Source organism: Camelus ferus, chromosome 30 (assembly GCF_009834535.1).
Source record: "Camelus ferus isolate YT-003-E chromosome 30, BCGSAC_Cfer_1.0, whole genome shotgun sequence".
NCBI lineage: Eukaryota > Metazoa > Chordata > Mammalia > Artiodactyla > Camelidae > Camelus > Camelus ferus.
In genome coordinates, this window is record NC_045725.1 from 8,869,656 (window position 1) to 8,883,742 (window position 14,087).

The window sequence follows — 14,087 nt, forward strand, 5'->3', positions numbered from 1 at the left end:
GCAGACACCGCCGTTACCACCGCCACAGGAGAAGCCCCCTCTCAGCCTGACTGTATCACTTCAAATCTCGCTCCGTGCCTCTTTCTGTGGAAGCTAGGTCGCAAGAGCCAAGAGCTAGACTACCAGGGAGAGTGGAGTTGAGCTGGAGTTGAGAGAACCAATCACTGTTATACGTCCTCACCTCGCCCTCACCTTTAACTAGTCATAACTGATAAACAAAATCATGCCATCAATGCGACCTAATACCTTCACCTAATATAAACCAATCACTCATTTAACCGAAGAGAAGCAAATAAATGAAAAAACAAATTCCAATTCTTCCCCAAAGGGAAGTCACAAGATCTGACTAATCACAGTACCCATTTCTGAGCAATATCCTTTCCTTCTCAAGTACAACAACTTGAGATTCTGTCCCCTACTGGGTCGTTGGGTGTCACTCAGTCTTGGTAGCTGACTGGTCTAACATTCACACTGTGTCCTACAAGAATGATTTTGTTCATATTGTTTTGAATACGTGTGTGTTAATATATGAAGGAACAAATAATTGATAAATAACACGTGCTCCTTTTCAGTTTTTGTGATTATTCCTCCCAGGGTATGATATGTTGAAGACTCCCCATGCACTCTGCTGCCAAATGTGTCTCCTACTCAAAGGTTCTTTGGGTAAAGTGGATTTTTTCAGTTCACTTATTCTTGATTCTGAATCATGATTCTCTTTGCCTGTGGGCGTCTGCGTTTCAATTACCATGACTGTCATTCCTCTCTTTTTTCTGTTAGGAGACACATCCCTAGCTTCCATATGAAGTCACGCTAAATATTTCCTTCTGTTATATTTTCCATAGTACAGGGTCCTTTGTAAGTCCCAGGAAGACTTTATAAGCCTAGTTTCCAGTATTTAAATTTGCTATGGCCAATTAGATTACTGTTTTTTTTTTTTTTTAATTTATTCAGGCCCAGCACATTACCGTGCAAGGTAAAATTTGTGCAGAGCATATTTCCCCATCCATTTGACGTTTACCTCAGCGGTGGGATTTGTTTGGTCAATGGAATTGATAACGAAATTGCAGTCTCACTAGTTCTGAGCCAAGACTTCTAGAAGCTACTCATCTTCAGAAGGGTAGATGGCCTAATTTAGTAAAGTTGTTCCTAGGAAGATTTTAGGGACCTCATTAAGTTGGTAAATGATAAGGCGAAATGAAACTGCTAACGGCAGCTGGTCAAGCAAACATCCTTGGTACTAATTAGCTCTGCAGTACGAAATGCAGGAAACATTGGTCCTTGGCAACCTCCGTCTGGCCGACCAGAAGTGTTTGGCTGCCAGTCAGCTACCTGCAGACGGAGAACATTACTTGACTAAAGGCATCTATGTCTTGGAAAATAGAGCATTGGGAAAAATTATGAGCAGCAAGAAGCTATTAAACAAATATGTTTATAAGGGCAGCTGATACAGCGCAGAGAAATTATGTAGCAAATTCCGACTTCAGCAGGAAAGAATGAGTCTGCCAATTTGGAGCTCAGAGTCTCAAAGAAATATAGTCAAACAGAAAGTCACTACTTGTTAGAAGAACCAGTTAAGTTTAATTTTGTTTGTTAAATTCCATAACCCACCATCTTGATATACTTAAACGGGGTCCAACTGGATAGTCAAGGTTAGTGAAGGGTCTGGAAACGTTTTCCAGATTGTATGAATGATAAGATTTTTACATTATGCACAAATTACAACAAAAACTTACAACAGAGTTATGAGTGAAATAACTCAGGGTATTCTCTGGGATGAGAGTTGATGAGGATAATTTGCTGGTTTTTTCTGCTCCCGGTTGTGTGTGGCTCAGACAGAATTTCCTGTCAGGAGTTTGTTCTCATACTCCTTAGGGGAAAGGAGATTGCCTCAGGTTAACTGACTGGCACGTTCTTTACCTAACATATATTTTGTAATTTTTTTTTTTATTTATGTCCTCTGTAATGATAGAAAGAACAAACAAGGTTGAATCCAGGAGAAATTTGTCATTCCTTTACAAACTTGACGTTGAAATGAGTGTCTATATTGCTTTGTAAAGAGATATGTTCCCTTACAACAAAGAGCCTGGACAGTTTCCGGGGCACGGTGGGGTGGGGTAGGGTGGACCTAAAAACAAATGTGATCATTTTTCACAACATAGATTAGTAAGCTTGCTGTCCCTTTGCTGATATGTGTTTTCACACTGGAACCAGGGGCTCTGAGTTCTAGAAATACAAATGGAAGTGCGCATAGGATGGATCCTGATTCACAGACCGCACTCCAAGTCTTCAAACTTGACAAGTCTTTTTTTTTTTTCCGGAAGAGCTTTTGGGAATGCTTGACAAAAATCAATGAAAACACTAGGTTTTCTGGTGTCTTTACTGCCTACTGTGCTATTAGACGCCAGGAAGAATGAAATCTCATGAACCCTTCTCAGTGTTACTGACTCTCTCCCATCTGACAGTTCCCCCCTTGATCCTGATGGGCCCACATTCTTTCGCTTTATAATTTAGGAATGCTAAATTGAGGACCGTCAATTTCGACTCCGTCTCTTCCGCATGTTTGTGACTGACGGCTTCCACGGTGATCAGTCATTTGTCTCAGTCTGGGCAGCCTCTGCGTCTCAGCTCTGCTCACTAAAAAGATTTAAAATTGCTTTTGAACTTCGGGGTGGAGGCCATGGACAAATATGGCCCTGAAGAGCATCTTCCGTGACTTTGATTCTCAGATGGCATTCAGATATGCTACTCATTCTTCCAAAGTCCTCACCTACCCCTTCACCTCTGCTCAGTTTACAGATGTTTATTTTTGTTCAGTCTGACCTGCTGGGGCAGAATGCAAAAACTGCCTCTACCAATTTCTCTGAAACTGCCTTTACCAATTCCTGTTTTCTAGACCGTTTGGTTTATGCATGCAGTCAACCTGTGCATGCCGCTTGTGGTGTTTGCCCACTGGCACTACGACCTGAGTATCTGGTGGAAATCTTGCTAGTCACGTTTATAACAGTAATAGGTGTGGAGAACAAGCAGAGAACCACTGTGACTGTGACTTCTGACAGTTTTGACTTAAATAGTTGATGCCCATTTGGGAAGCGTTGGCTGAAACAAGCACTGTGCCCCCATGTTCTGCCGCGCGTTCACATCTACACTGAAACTGGAATTTGGGCTCCTGTTTCTCAAAGAGTCTCTATGTGCAGGGTTGGAACTGGAGTGACTCTCATGCCCACCCTGGGCATTTATTACAAAGCATTGCCAAAAGAGTCGATCAACAGTTTCAGCTGGAAATCTGGTCCCCTGGGTCCCAGCTGTACGATACATGCCTTTATGCAGCTGCTCCTCTAACTTTAGACTTCTCATAATCCACACAATCAATTGATGGAAAAAACTATCTGCAAAATCAATTCCTCCCACTGTTTCATTGAAGAGCAGGGAGCTTGTCTGACTGTTTGCTCAAAATATTTTATACTGATCTTAACATGTACTTTTTTTCACAAATTTGCATATCAGTGATTGAGAAGTCAATCAACTTACAATTATAATTATAATCTGATCTTGCACATGACATATTAGCATAAATAACAGTGAGTGGTAATGTGGAGTTGATGAAACATGCTATACAAATAATTTTTAGATGACTGCACAAATAAATTGTCAACTAAATGGACTTCAATATGCAATAGATGGTACATTGGCCAGGAAATCCTAAAAATAGACAAAAGGAAACTTCCTGGGAGTTTTGAACTTTTTGACAGAGCATCGGAGTCATGTCTGCTACAGACGGGATCTCAGTTTCCTGAGTCTGCTCACGTTAGTAGTGTATATTTTGTTCAGATATTGCATCTATGGGAGACTTTGAGTCATAAAGCCTGGGATATCCATCATGATACCTATTAACATAAGTTTTTTTGGCTGAATCATTCATCTTAGTAAACTAAATAAGCTTCCCCAAGATTTTAAACTAAATAAGCAGAAATGTGATCCCTGAATGGCATAGATATGTCTTCCCTGCCATTGACAGAGGCATTTTAGAGACACATAAATTCAAGAGATAGTCTCATTCACCCAGGGATGTTAAGGCCTGTGCTAGAGTGAGGAAAGGTCCTTGTTAGAAAAACCAGTGACTCACCTGATAAAACTCTGTATTTGTATCAATTTTCAGGAGGAGATCCAAGGAAAATCATGACCTACTTACTGTAAGAGAAATATTGCTGTAGGAAAAAAAGATTGAATCACGACTGCGGACATAGATAACATAACAGAATCCTGCAAGTTGTAAAAGCAATGTGGGCAAGGCTTCAGATAATTTCATCGAATAGGATATTGCCTCTGATTAAAGCTCCGATATTAGTCACACACAACTAAAACAAAAAATCAAAAACAGAACAACAACAGCGACATAGGACTGTTGCTATTGTTCATATGCTTAATGGAACGCTTGTCAGCAAAAAGAAAAAAGATACAAGAACAATTGCTCAGAAAAAATCACAATATTATAAAAGATAACACATAATAAAGTAAAAGAAAAAACAGCATATATATGTGTATATATGTTACTTTTTACTTTATATATCATGATACTATATTTTATACATTTTATATATTTTATGCATTATGATATAAGGTATATTTTATATATACATTTTATACATTTATATATTTCATACATTATGATACTATAGACTGAAACAGATTGGAACATACCTTTGCTCTTTTTGTCATACATTCTTTAGTGGTTCTTTCACTAACTACCTGGAGATGCTCTTCTCTCCTAGTGTTTCTATTTTGCTTTTCTGTGAATAGTTACATACTTTCACTCTCACAATTGTTGGCTGGACTAACTTTTCCTTGCGTGCTGCTAGTGAGGTGGAAAGACCGCCAATTCTCACTAAACTGCACAGATGCCCCTCCTCTCCCGGGGAGCACAGCTGGACTCAGACCAGGAGATGCCCAGGGGCTGGTGTTCGTGAATACAGCGTGGACAGAAGTGAGACCAGGAAAGGGTGCGTGTGGGGAAATCCACACTCTCATTCCCTCCTCTACTGTCCAGGCACAGAGGTTTCTGTGGGCAACTTCTAGGGTTTAGGGGGGTACCGACGTGGAAGGAGCCAGGCTCTCTGATTCTAGGTAAAGCTGTGTGCTGAACCTTTGCATTGGAATTTATTATGGACAGAAGATAAAAGCTGATTTTGTTAGGCTACTGAGACTTGCGAGTTATTTGATAATATTAGTTTATCTCAACTAATATAAACCATGACTTCTTAGGTAAGACAAAACATGCTGTGAGTTTAAACGTTGGTACTTTGGAGGAAATATTTATTTTCTGACTGGTAGCTTTTTAAGATTTTCTTTTTAAAGTTGATTTTCCAATGTTATAATTAAATGTGTAGAGGCATAGATTAACTTTTGAGGTTTTTGATAAAGTGGCCTCTTTAAGTAGAATCAAAACAGAAATCCTTATGGATGTTTGAACTACAACTCAAAAGATTACATGTATTCATTTTGCATAATTTTCTGAGTAAAGTTCAAAAAGAAGTTATTTAATTTCTTTTGAAATCTAGGGGATCCTCTGTTCTTGCTTCCTTCATGTTCAAGTGTGGATGCAGTTCCTCTGGTAGTTATTATACTGGACATGGGGTCTGTGTATTCAGCATGAACCCCCTATCTCTGACTTCTGACACCCAAAAGATAAAAGGACAGCTTTCTCTGTTACGTCATTTGGTCTGATAGTTCCGGTAGTATATCCGGTTGTTGGACAGTGTTTAATATTGGGCATTCTGTAGTGATGAAAAGACAAGAAGATAATTTTCCAATGGTTGTGTGTTTTAAGGAAGCCTGTCATGTCCTATTGGAAGCCCCTAAGCTGTCACCTCTTCCTGCCTGTTCAGTGTCTCAAGGATAGAGGTTATTCCACACTATTTGTTTAATTCACTGTGAAATTCAGGAATTCAGACGTGGCAGGTCTGCAGTTGGGGCAGATGAAATATTGCCTCTGGGGATCAAAAGAATCCCAAGTACTGGGCTAAACTCTCCTCTGTCCTTGGGTCTGTGCTCTGATGCTGCTAGCCGGGTGACTGCCAGCTCCCGGAGGACAAGTTGCTTCATTCTTCTCCTGCAATTTCCTCAACAGAGCTAAAGGCTACAGAGGCTGCAGACAGAATCGTTGCCTCGATGTCTCAACAGCCGTCTGGCTGAGGAGAGCGTGCTGTTTGGAGTCTGCAGTGTGAGAAGGGAGCTACATTTAATTAAATTACCTCTAATCAACAGTTGTGTCTTTTTAACAGAAGAAATGTGAACGTCCTTTATCTCTCATCTCTCAGAACACCTAGCGTCTCCTATCACGTTCCTTGTGAAATCATCATCGTTACTGTTGACTTCATAGGAATTTTGATAGACGACCTGTGCATCTCCTGTACTAGGTTTCCTCTTCATTTAACTCATAAATCAGTTCGTTGTCTTCTTTGAAGTTGACTCAGCTCCTTTCCTTTGACTATTTTTTGGTTGTGTCATAGAATGAATAAATGTGTGTGTGCATGTGCATGGCCTTCACGCAAGCTGCACAGAGGTTTTATAATGTATCTTTGTTAATCTTTTATACATGACCGCTAGTTTGAAAAGTTGTTCTGAGTTAAATTTCTAGAATATTAGAAACAAATCTTTACTGGGAATATTTTAACGTGCAGTTTTATACTTGATAATTCTGCTATCAATCAGATTCCTGGTGAGCAAGTAATATTTTCTCTCTATCTATCTATCCATCAGCTATGCATATCTTTGGAATTTAACTTTACTTTGAATAAAATTGACATTCTGATAATTTTTTTAAAAACTTTTTTTTTCTGCAGTAGTTCTCGTTCCATTCATATTTCTCTAAATACAACTGTCACACACACGCTTCGGTTTCAGGAGTCATCATCTCTTTTGACTTTAGAAATTTCTGTATAAATTTATTGCTATTTTATTTGTCTTTTCTGGATTTATTAAGCAGATACTAGAACTCTCTGATCTTCCACATTTTCTAAAGTCTTATTTAGCATTTTCTAACATGTTATATTTTGTTCTCTGTTTTGAAAACATTCTAAACTTTGTCTTCCTGGATTTCATCTTTAAAAAAATATTTTAGCAATGATACTATAATTATCAGTAACTCTCATTTTCTGATTGTTCCATTTCATGCCAACTGTTTTGTTTCTCCTAAGCTAATAATATATTCATGAATATCTCAGAAACTGTACATTAGTGAAATGTTATGTTCTGGCTAAACAAGGTGGAAATATCATTCTTTAATAATAGATTAGAGAAAGAACTCATCAGGGTCAAAATGACTCGGCCATCTAGTCAAAAATAGAAAAGCTGTAATACATTTAGGCAGTAGAAGCAGGCTGTGCCTGGAAGAAGGGGAAAATCTCATGTTACTGCTCAAAGAGGATCCAAAAGAAAGTGATACACAAAAACCGGGCCACACATCACTTTTGACATATTATTCCACCTGAATGAGAAGCAGTACTCTGACCTGTGGCCTCCAAAGATTCTCACCTGTCAGATCAGTCATCCTCCCTGTCATCACCTCCTGCTGGTCTGTAGTGAAAACATTACGTACATAAGTGAACGTTAACAGATCACTGAAAGATGCAATCGCATGCATTATTTTCTACAATTTGAAACGCTCTCCCTTTAGCTTCTTAGAAAGTACAATGTGCTTTGATTATATTGTTTATATAGGAAGCAGCAACAGAATGCCAAGTAGTAGAGTTATAGACTCTTTCTTATTGTAAACATGGCCTGTGACCCATTTTTGTACAGAGATATGTGTCTGGAAGCTTTTGTATATTGCAAAGAATAACTTTGCTCTTACGAATGAAATACTCCTGAGAGAAAGGGCTGTGAGAAGATACATTCTAGCAGCTTGATAGTTTATTATGTGTAACTGCTCAGAGTATTTCATGAACACATTTCAAATCTCTGTAGATGCATCGTGATAGATAAGTGAATTTCAATTTTGAGACGTAGTCACAAAGGAAAAGTAATTGAAGCATCTCCATTAAGAAGTGCAGTCCAACTTGTTAAAACAGGGCCAGGAAAATGGATGATTTCTACCCCTAATGCTTGATGATTGTGAGAGTGAGGACAATTTCCAGTCACCATATGATGCTAACGCCAGTTGTCAGAAGGAGTGTTTACAGCCGGAGTAGCAACCTGGAGGTCATGTTGACTTATGGGACCCATGTACTTAGAAAACATATACATGTGAATGTCTTCACTATTAAAAGAAAGTTTAGATCACTTGTAACCTAGCAATCCTCAAATTATTTTTCTTTCATTCCCTCCAACAAATCTAAAAATAATATGTCAATTTTATTATGTAGAATTATTATTTTATTAGAGTCTATCATTGACAGTGTTTTCCTTTAGGACCCTACATTAATTCCTTAATTTATAATACTTTCTTAATTAATAATATGTACATTCATAGCTCTTTATTTCTCCTTTGTTAAATTAGTCTTCTTTTTCAATTAAATGGAATTTTCAAGTCTACAGTTGTGAGAACTCTCTGAACAATTTTTACAAAAAGTTGCCTTTCCATTACAAATGTTCAAAATCTCTTCTTGAAAAAGTACCATTGTCCTATGTCAAATGTAACAGAATTTTCTCATTGCCCCCTGGTGAATGTTTGCATTAGACAACTCTTCCTTCCAACTGTTAATCCAACTCTGATGAAAACTCAAACCAGATTGACAACCTAATAGGTTCAGAGATAGATGGTGAAACTCAAGTGATTTCTTCCTTTGAAAAAGGGACTGATGAAAAAACATAGGCTTCCTTTGGAGTTAAAGGAGAAATGATTTGGTGTTTTATTTCCCAAGGGTCAGTATGTTACAGGCTAGTTTCTTTTCTTTCCCCTTTGAGGAACTATATCCTATTTATGAATAATACCTTTTGAAACCCCAGCATTCATTTGATATAAAAAATAAAGGCAGCACATTTACAGAAAGGTTATGAGTGTGTCACAGAAATCTGCTGGCCTATATTCTATCCCTTTAAAATCGGCTCTGGTCAAATGAACATCACTCTTCCAAGTAAGAACTTTATCCCACACTACAAATGTGCTTAAAGCTTATTACCAGGCATAATTCCCAATTCCCAGCTATATTCTGAGCAGTAGAAAAGGCAGAGACTAGTCACATTCAGTAGCTTCATTTCCCCCAAACTTGTGGAATTCTAAACTCTGATAATTTTTCTTCTTTATCCCCAGCAATACATGATATATTATGGCCCACTTGACTGCTTAAGTATTATTAAGCCTGGAAAAAATGATTTTCTTAAAACTATCAACATTATTTTGAGACTAAAGTAACATCTTTAACAGTGCTTACTGTTTATAATTTAACTTTTTTTTTTCAAAAATCCTTTAGCAATTGAAATGAAATGAGAAATAATTTCCAAAAATTAATATACATTTCTCTGATACAAGATGCCTTTAATGTGATTAGTTGGGCTTGCATTATTTTTTAGTAAAATGTATTTTATTAGTATAATAAACTTTTTTTTTAAATTTCTTGAGAAACAGAAGTTTGTGGCATAAATATATCATCAGATCAGGAAAGGGTTAAAAAATAAAGTTAATCACATTTAAATTAAGATGTAAAACTCAGTATCTAATTTAGGTTCAGAAGCCAACAATAATAGATGTATTTAAGAAAAGCATTTTAAGCTTTTACTGTCTAAATTGAACTGACCAAAGCTTAGCTCTTATAGGAAGGAACAAAATAAGGAATTGTCTGTGCAAAAAAGGTATAAAATTAATTCAATAGCAGAGATAGAAGACCAGGCGGAACAAAGAGGTGGGAGGGGTGGGAGGGGGACAGGTGGGGAGATCCTCAAGCCTACTGTTGATTAAAAGAAAGATTTCAGAGCTCTACATTATAAAAATCTATTCCAAACTAGCATCTTTCTTCACTGCGTTTTCATGCCACTTTGAGCATTTAATCCTCTTCACATTGTGTCTTGGCTTTCTATGGCTTAATATCACATTAATACCTTCCTTATTTTCTGTTCACCACCAAAGCTTGTGTAAGGAGTAACCAGCTGAGCAACTACTTAAGGCATCAGTCCTTAAGGTGTACCAAACAATTTCTGGAATACATTTGAATGATTATCTCAGCTAACTCACATAACCCATACGTCACCCCTTCTGTAAGAGTGAAGAGTATTTGGTTCTGATCCTGTACTGTCTTTGAGAGGTCAACACCAACACTATCTATCTGCTTTGTATTTTGCAACAAATAAATACTAATTCAAGGGTGTGGTTATAGGGCAGGGCCACCAAAATTTAAATGTCAGTCACTTGCATGTAACAGGTGAATTCTAAGAGATCTTTTCCCTGCAAGAGTGAAAACCATTCTCAGCAATCAGACTGTTGATATTCCAGAAAATGTTGACATTACTCTGAAGAGAGGTGCAGTTATCATGAGGCACCCCAGAGGACTTCAGTCACATCAACGTAGAACTCATTCTCCTTGGAAAGTAAAAGAGACTCTCAGTTGACAATGGGGAAATATAAAAGAACTGGCTATGGTTTCTACTATCCACGTACAGGGCTTCCTTTCCAAGATGAGATCTGCACGTGCCCACTTCCCCATCAATGTTGTTATTCAGGAGAACAGGTCTCTTGTTCCAATCTGAAATGTCTTGAGTGAAAAACGCATCCACAATGTTAGGATGAGACTAGGCAGCCCTTGTTCAGTATCTCAAACCCCAAAAGATGAGTTCAGTCTTAGAGGAAACGCATTAAACTTGTATCACGTTCAAATGTTTTGACTCAGCAGGCCACAAGAGTTAAACACAAGGAAATTTTCAGATCCTATCTATGATTCTGGAAAAGGAATAGTTCAGCAGGCTGATGAATAATATTTAAGAATTTTCCAGCTAGGAAAAAACAAAAAGCCAGATGATTCTTAAGATCTACTTGTGAGGTTTTAAAGATGCAAAAGCCCTGCATTAAAAAACAAAAAGGAATCAGTACTTGTTGCAGTACTGTTTATCAAGAATAAGTTATTAATTGTTTAATTTAAAACATGTATATGCTTGCTTTTTCATCTAATCATCAAGTATTATTGAACACATGTAAGACTTTGGACACTGTTCAACAATCTGGAGATGGCAGGAAACAAGATACAGCATGTGGAACTATTTGGAAGCAAGCATATGAGGGGCCTATTAGATGTTTGAGAACTTATTAAGTGTCTGTACTGTCTTGGAGACATGGTCATTCGGAAATAAAAGAAATTTCCTGAAGGCAAAGTCCCCTGGTATATGGGAAGGGGAGCCTAGGCGGATGGTGAACTCCATCCTGCCCAGGTCCTTGAGTACCTCCCCGGGTACATCAGGGAGGGGCCAGGGCCTGAGTTTTGGAGCATCTCAAGTATTTACTTTACCAAAATGATAATTGATACTCATAGAACAGAATGAACTAAACAGAAGTCACCAGAAAAATGAGAGCATAGCTACTATAAAAGTTAAACTGAATAAACAATATCACAATAAAATTTGACAACAAAAATGTATCAGACATGTCAATTACATGTAAATATTCTCAGTGAGCTCAACTGGGATATATGTTACTTAAAGAAAACTAAAAATAGTTTGAATATATAGATTGATGTTAAAGTTGGCATTAAAGATTCAAATATAGATTGATACTAAAGGTTCCCATAAATATGCATACATAAATGTAATAAAAAATTAGGCCACAGAAACAGAAAGGAGAAAAGCCATAGAAAATAGAGATAATGTTGAAGTTATGGAAAAAATTAAAACATCAACATCTGTATAAAAGAAGTTAAAAATATAAACAGATTAAACGTTTAAGTGAGAGTGTATAAAAATTAAAAGAATATTTTCCAGAGAACAGGACTTTTCTATAACTTATAAAACTGAACAAATGCAAGCATTGTAGGAGCCATGACTTTTCAGTCTGTTATATAATTAATGCTCATTTTACTATAATCAAATGTTTATTCCTTCATAGGAGCTGTATTTCAGAGTGCAAGAAAAAGAATTGCAGTGGCACTGGATAGATCACACTCATGTTCTGACTATTATTTTTACATAATTTTTGAAATATCGTGAACATATTCAGCTTGACTTATACTCATTTTTATCTAAAATAAATTGATCAGATGTTGGAGGGAAAAACTCATCTTTATTTTTGGGACCTTTTTTTTTCGAATGGGTGCCTATTTGCTTTGAATGAGAAGACTACACTGACAGCCATGCAAGCAGGAGTTTTCTGTTAGGCATGTTCAGAAAGAAGAAAAAGGATAAGAAAGATTTTTGGAGCATTCTGAGAATGGACCTCAACACCAGTCTTGATGCAACTCTAAATTACGTTGAATTCCATGTCATTTTGACACCAACCAGAATTTTCCTGGTGATAAATTTCAAGACGATTTTTGGCATATGGTGTGAAGTAGAAGTAAAGGCTTTATTTTTCGCTTCTGTTTTTACGGTGCCCCATTGATCTAGTGTAAGTTTCTCACATTCCTTTCAAAACTGTTTTGCAGGTTTTACCGTACGGTCTCTACACATATGTATATGATTAGGCTTACAATTGATGTTGGTGATGTTATTGTAAGTGGTCCTTTTTCAACTTTCAATTTACAATAGTCTATTGCTGGTTTGTAGTAACACAATAGATTTTGCATACTGACTTGTATTCTTTGAAATTGCTAAACTTATTTATTAGATTTAATAACATTCACACAGAGTAGTTGAGATTTTCTGTGGAGACAATCGTGTGGTCTGAGAATAGAGGTAATTTTATTTCTTCCTTTCCAATAGTCACGACTTTCTTTACCCTTTTTGCTATGATCAGTTTTCTAAGAAAAGATGTGTCTCTGTCTTTGGTGTCAGGTTAATACTGGGCTCATCAAATTAGTTGGAAAGAGTTCTATTTTTGAAAATTTTGTTAACAATGGGTATTATTTCTTGCTTAAATATTTGAGTATTCATCAGAAGGCTAGGATTTTCTCTGTAGGTATAGAGACATTTTCCTCTTGTTATATTCCTTATTAGAGTCTACCTTTTCTAATTTAATAGAGCCACTAAAGCTTTCTTTTGATTAGTTTTGCATGATATGTATTTTCAATTTTATTTTCAACCAATGTATATAATATTTTAAATGTGATTATTGTAGACAGAATACAGCCAGGACCTATTTTCTTATGCAGTTTAATATAAATAAATCACTTAATGCAATTTTTAAAATAGTTCAGTTAAAATCTGTCCTGATAGTTGTAAACTGTTTATTCCATTTTCGTCCTTTTTTTGGTCTCTTTATAGATTTTTCTTGGTTACCTTTCTATGCCCTTTATCTAGGGCTTACAATATATATATGTAATTTATCAAAGCATATATTGAAACGCATAGTATACTTCTTCACGGGTCATGTATAAATCTTACAACAGCATGTTCCCAATTTTCCCTTCTGTCTTTGAGAAATCGTTGTTACGCATCTTGCTTTTTATACATTCCACACAACTCATCAGTGCTACTTTTGCTTTAAGAAAAATGCTTTAAGCATTTTTCATTTGGAGAGATGAAAATGAGAAAACTACATTTTGTATTTACCTTTATTTTAATTATTTCTCTTGATCATCAGTTTTTTGTAAAGATTCACATTTCTGTGTAGTATTTTGTTCCTTCTGCCTAAGGAGCTTCTTATAACATTTTTTTTGCAGTGCACGACTCTCTATAGTGAATTCTCTTAGCTCCAGTTTGTGTGAAAAAAGTCCTTCTACATTCTTGATGAAAAGTACCCTCCCTATCTATACAATTCGATGTCGGCAGTAGTTTTATTCTTGTATCAGCATCTCGGAGGTGTTAATCTATTATCTTACGACTTAAACATGATTTGCTTTTCACGCAATATGTCTTTTATTCGCAAGCTGTCTTCATGGTCTTCTCTTTATATTTAATATGCAAAAATGTGAATGTGATTTGTACATGAGTGTATGTCTGTTGATATGTATCCTCTAATTCGTTAGCTTCCCACATCCGTGGTTTGATTTCATCCATTAATTTTAGGAATATTT

The 14,087-nt window shown here is 36.6% G+C and overlaps 1 pseudogene; it reads left to right on the plus strand.

Annotated features, from left to right (window-relative positions):
- The first annotated feature begins 1,259 nt into the window (after window positions 1-1,259).
- On the plus strand, window positions 1,260-10,902 carry LOC116660606 (annotated as a pseudogene).
- Window positions 10,903-14,087: the final 3,185 nt, after the last annotated feature.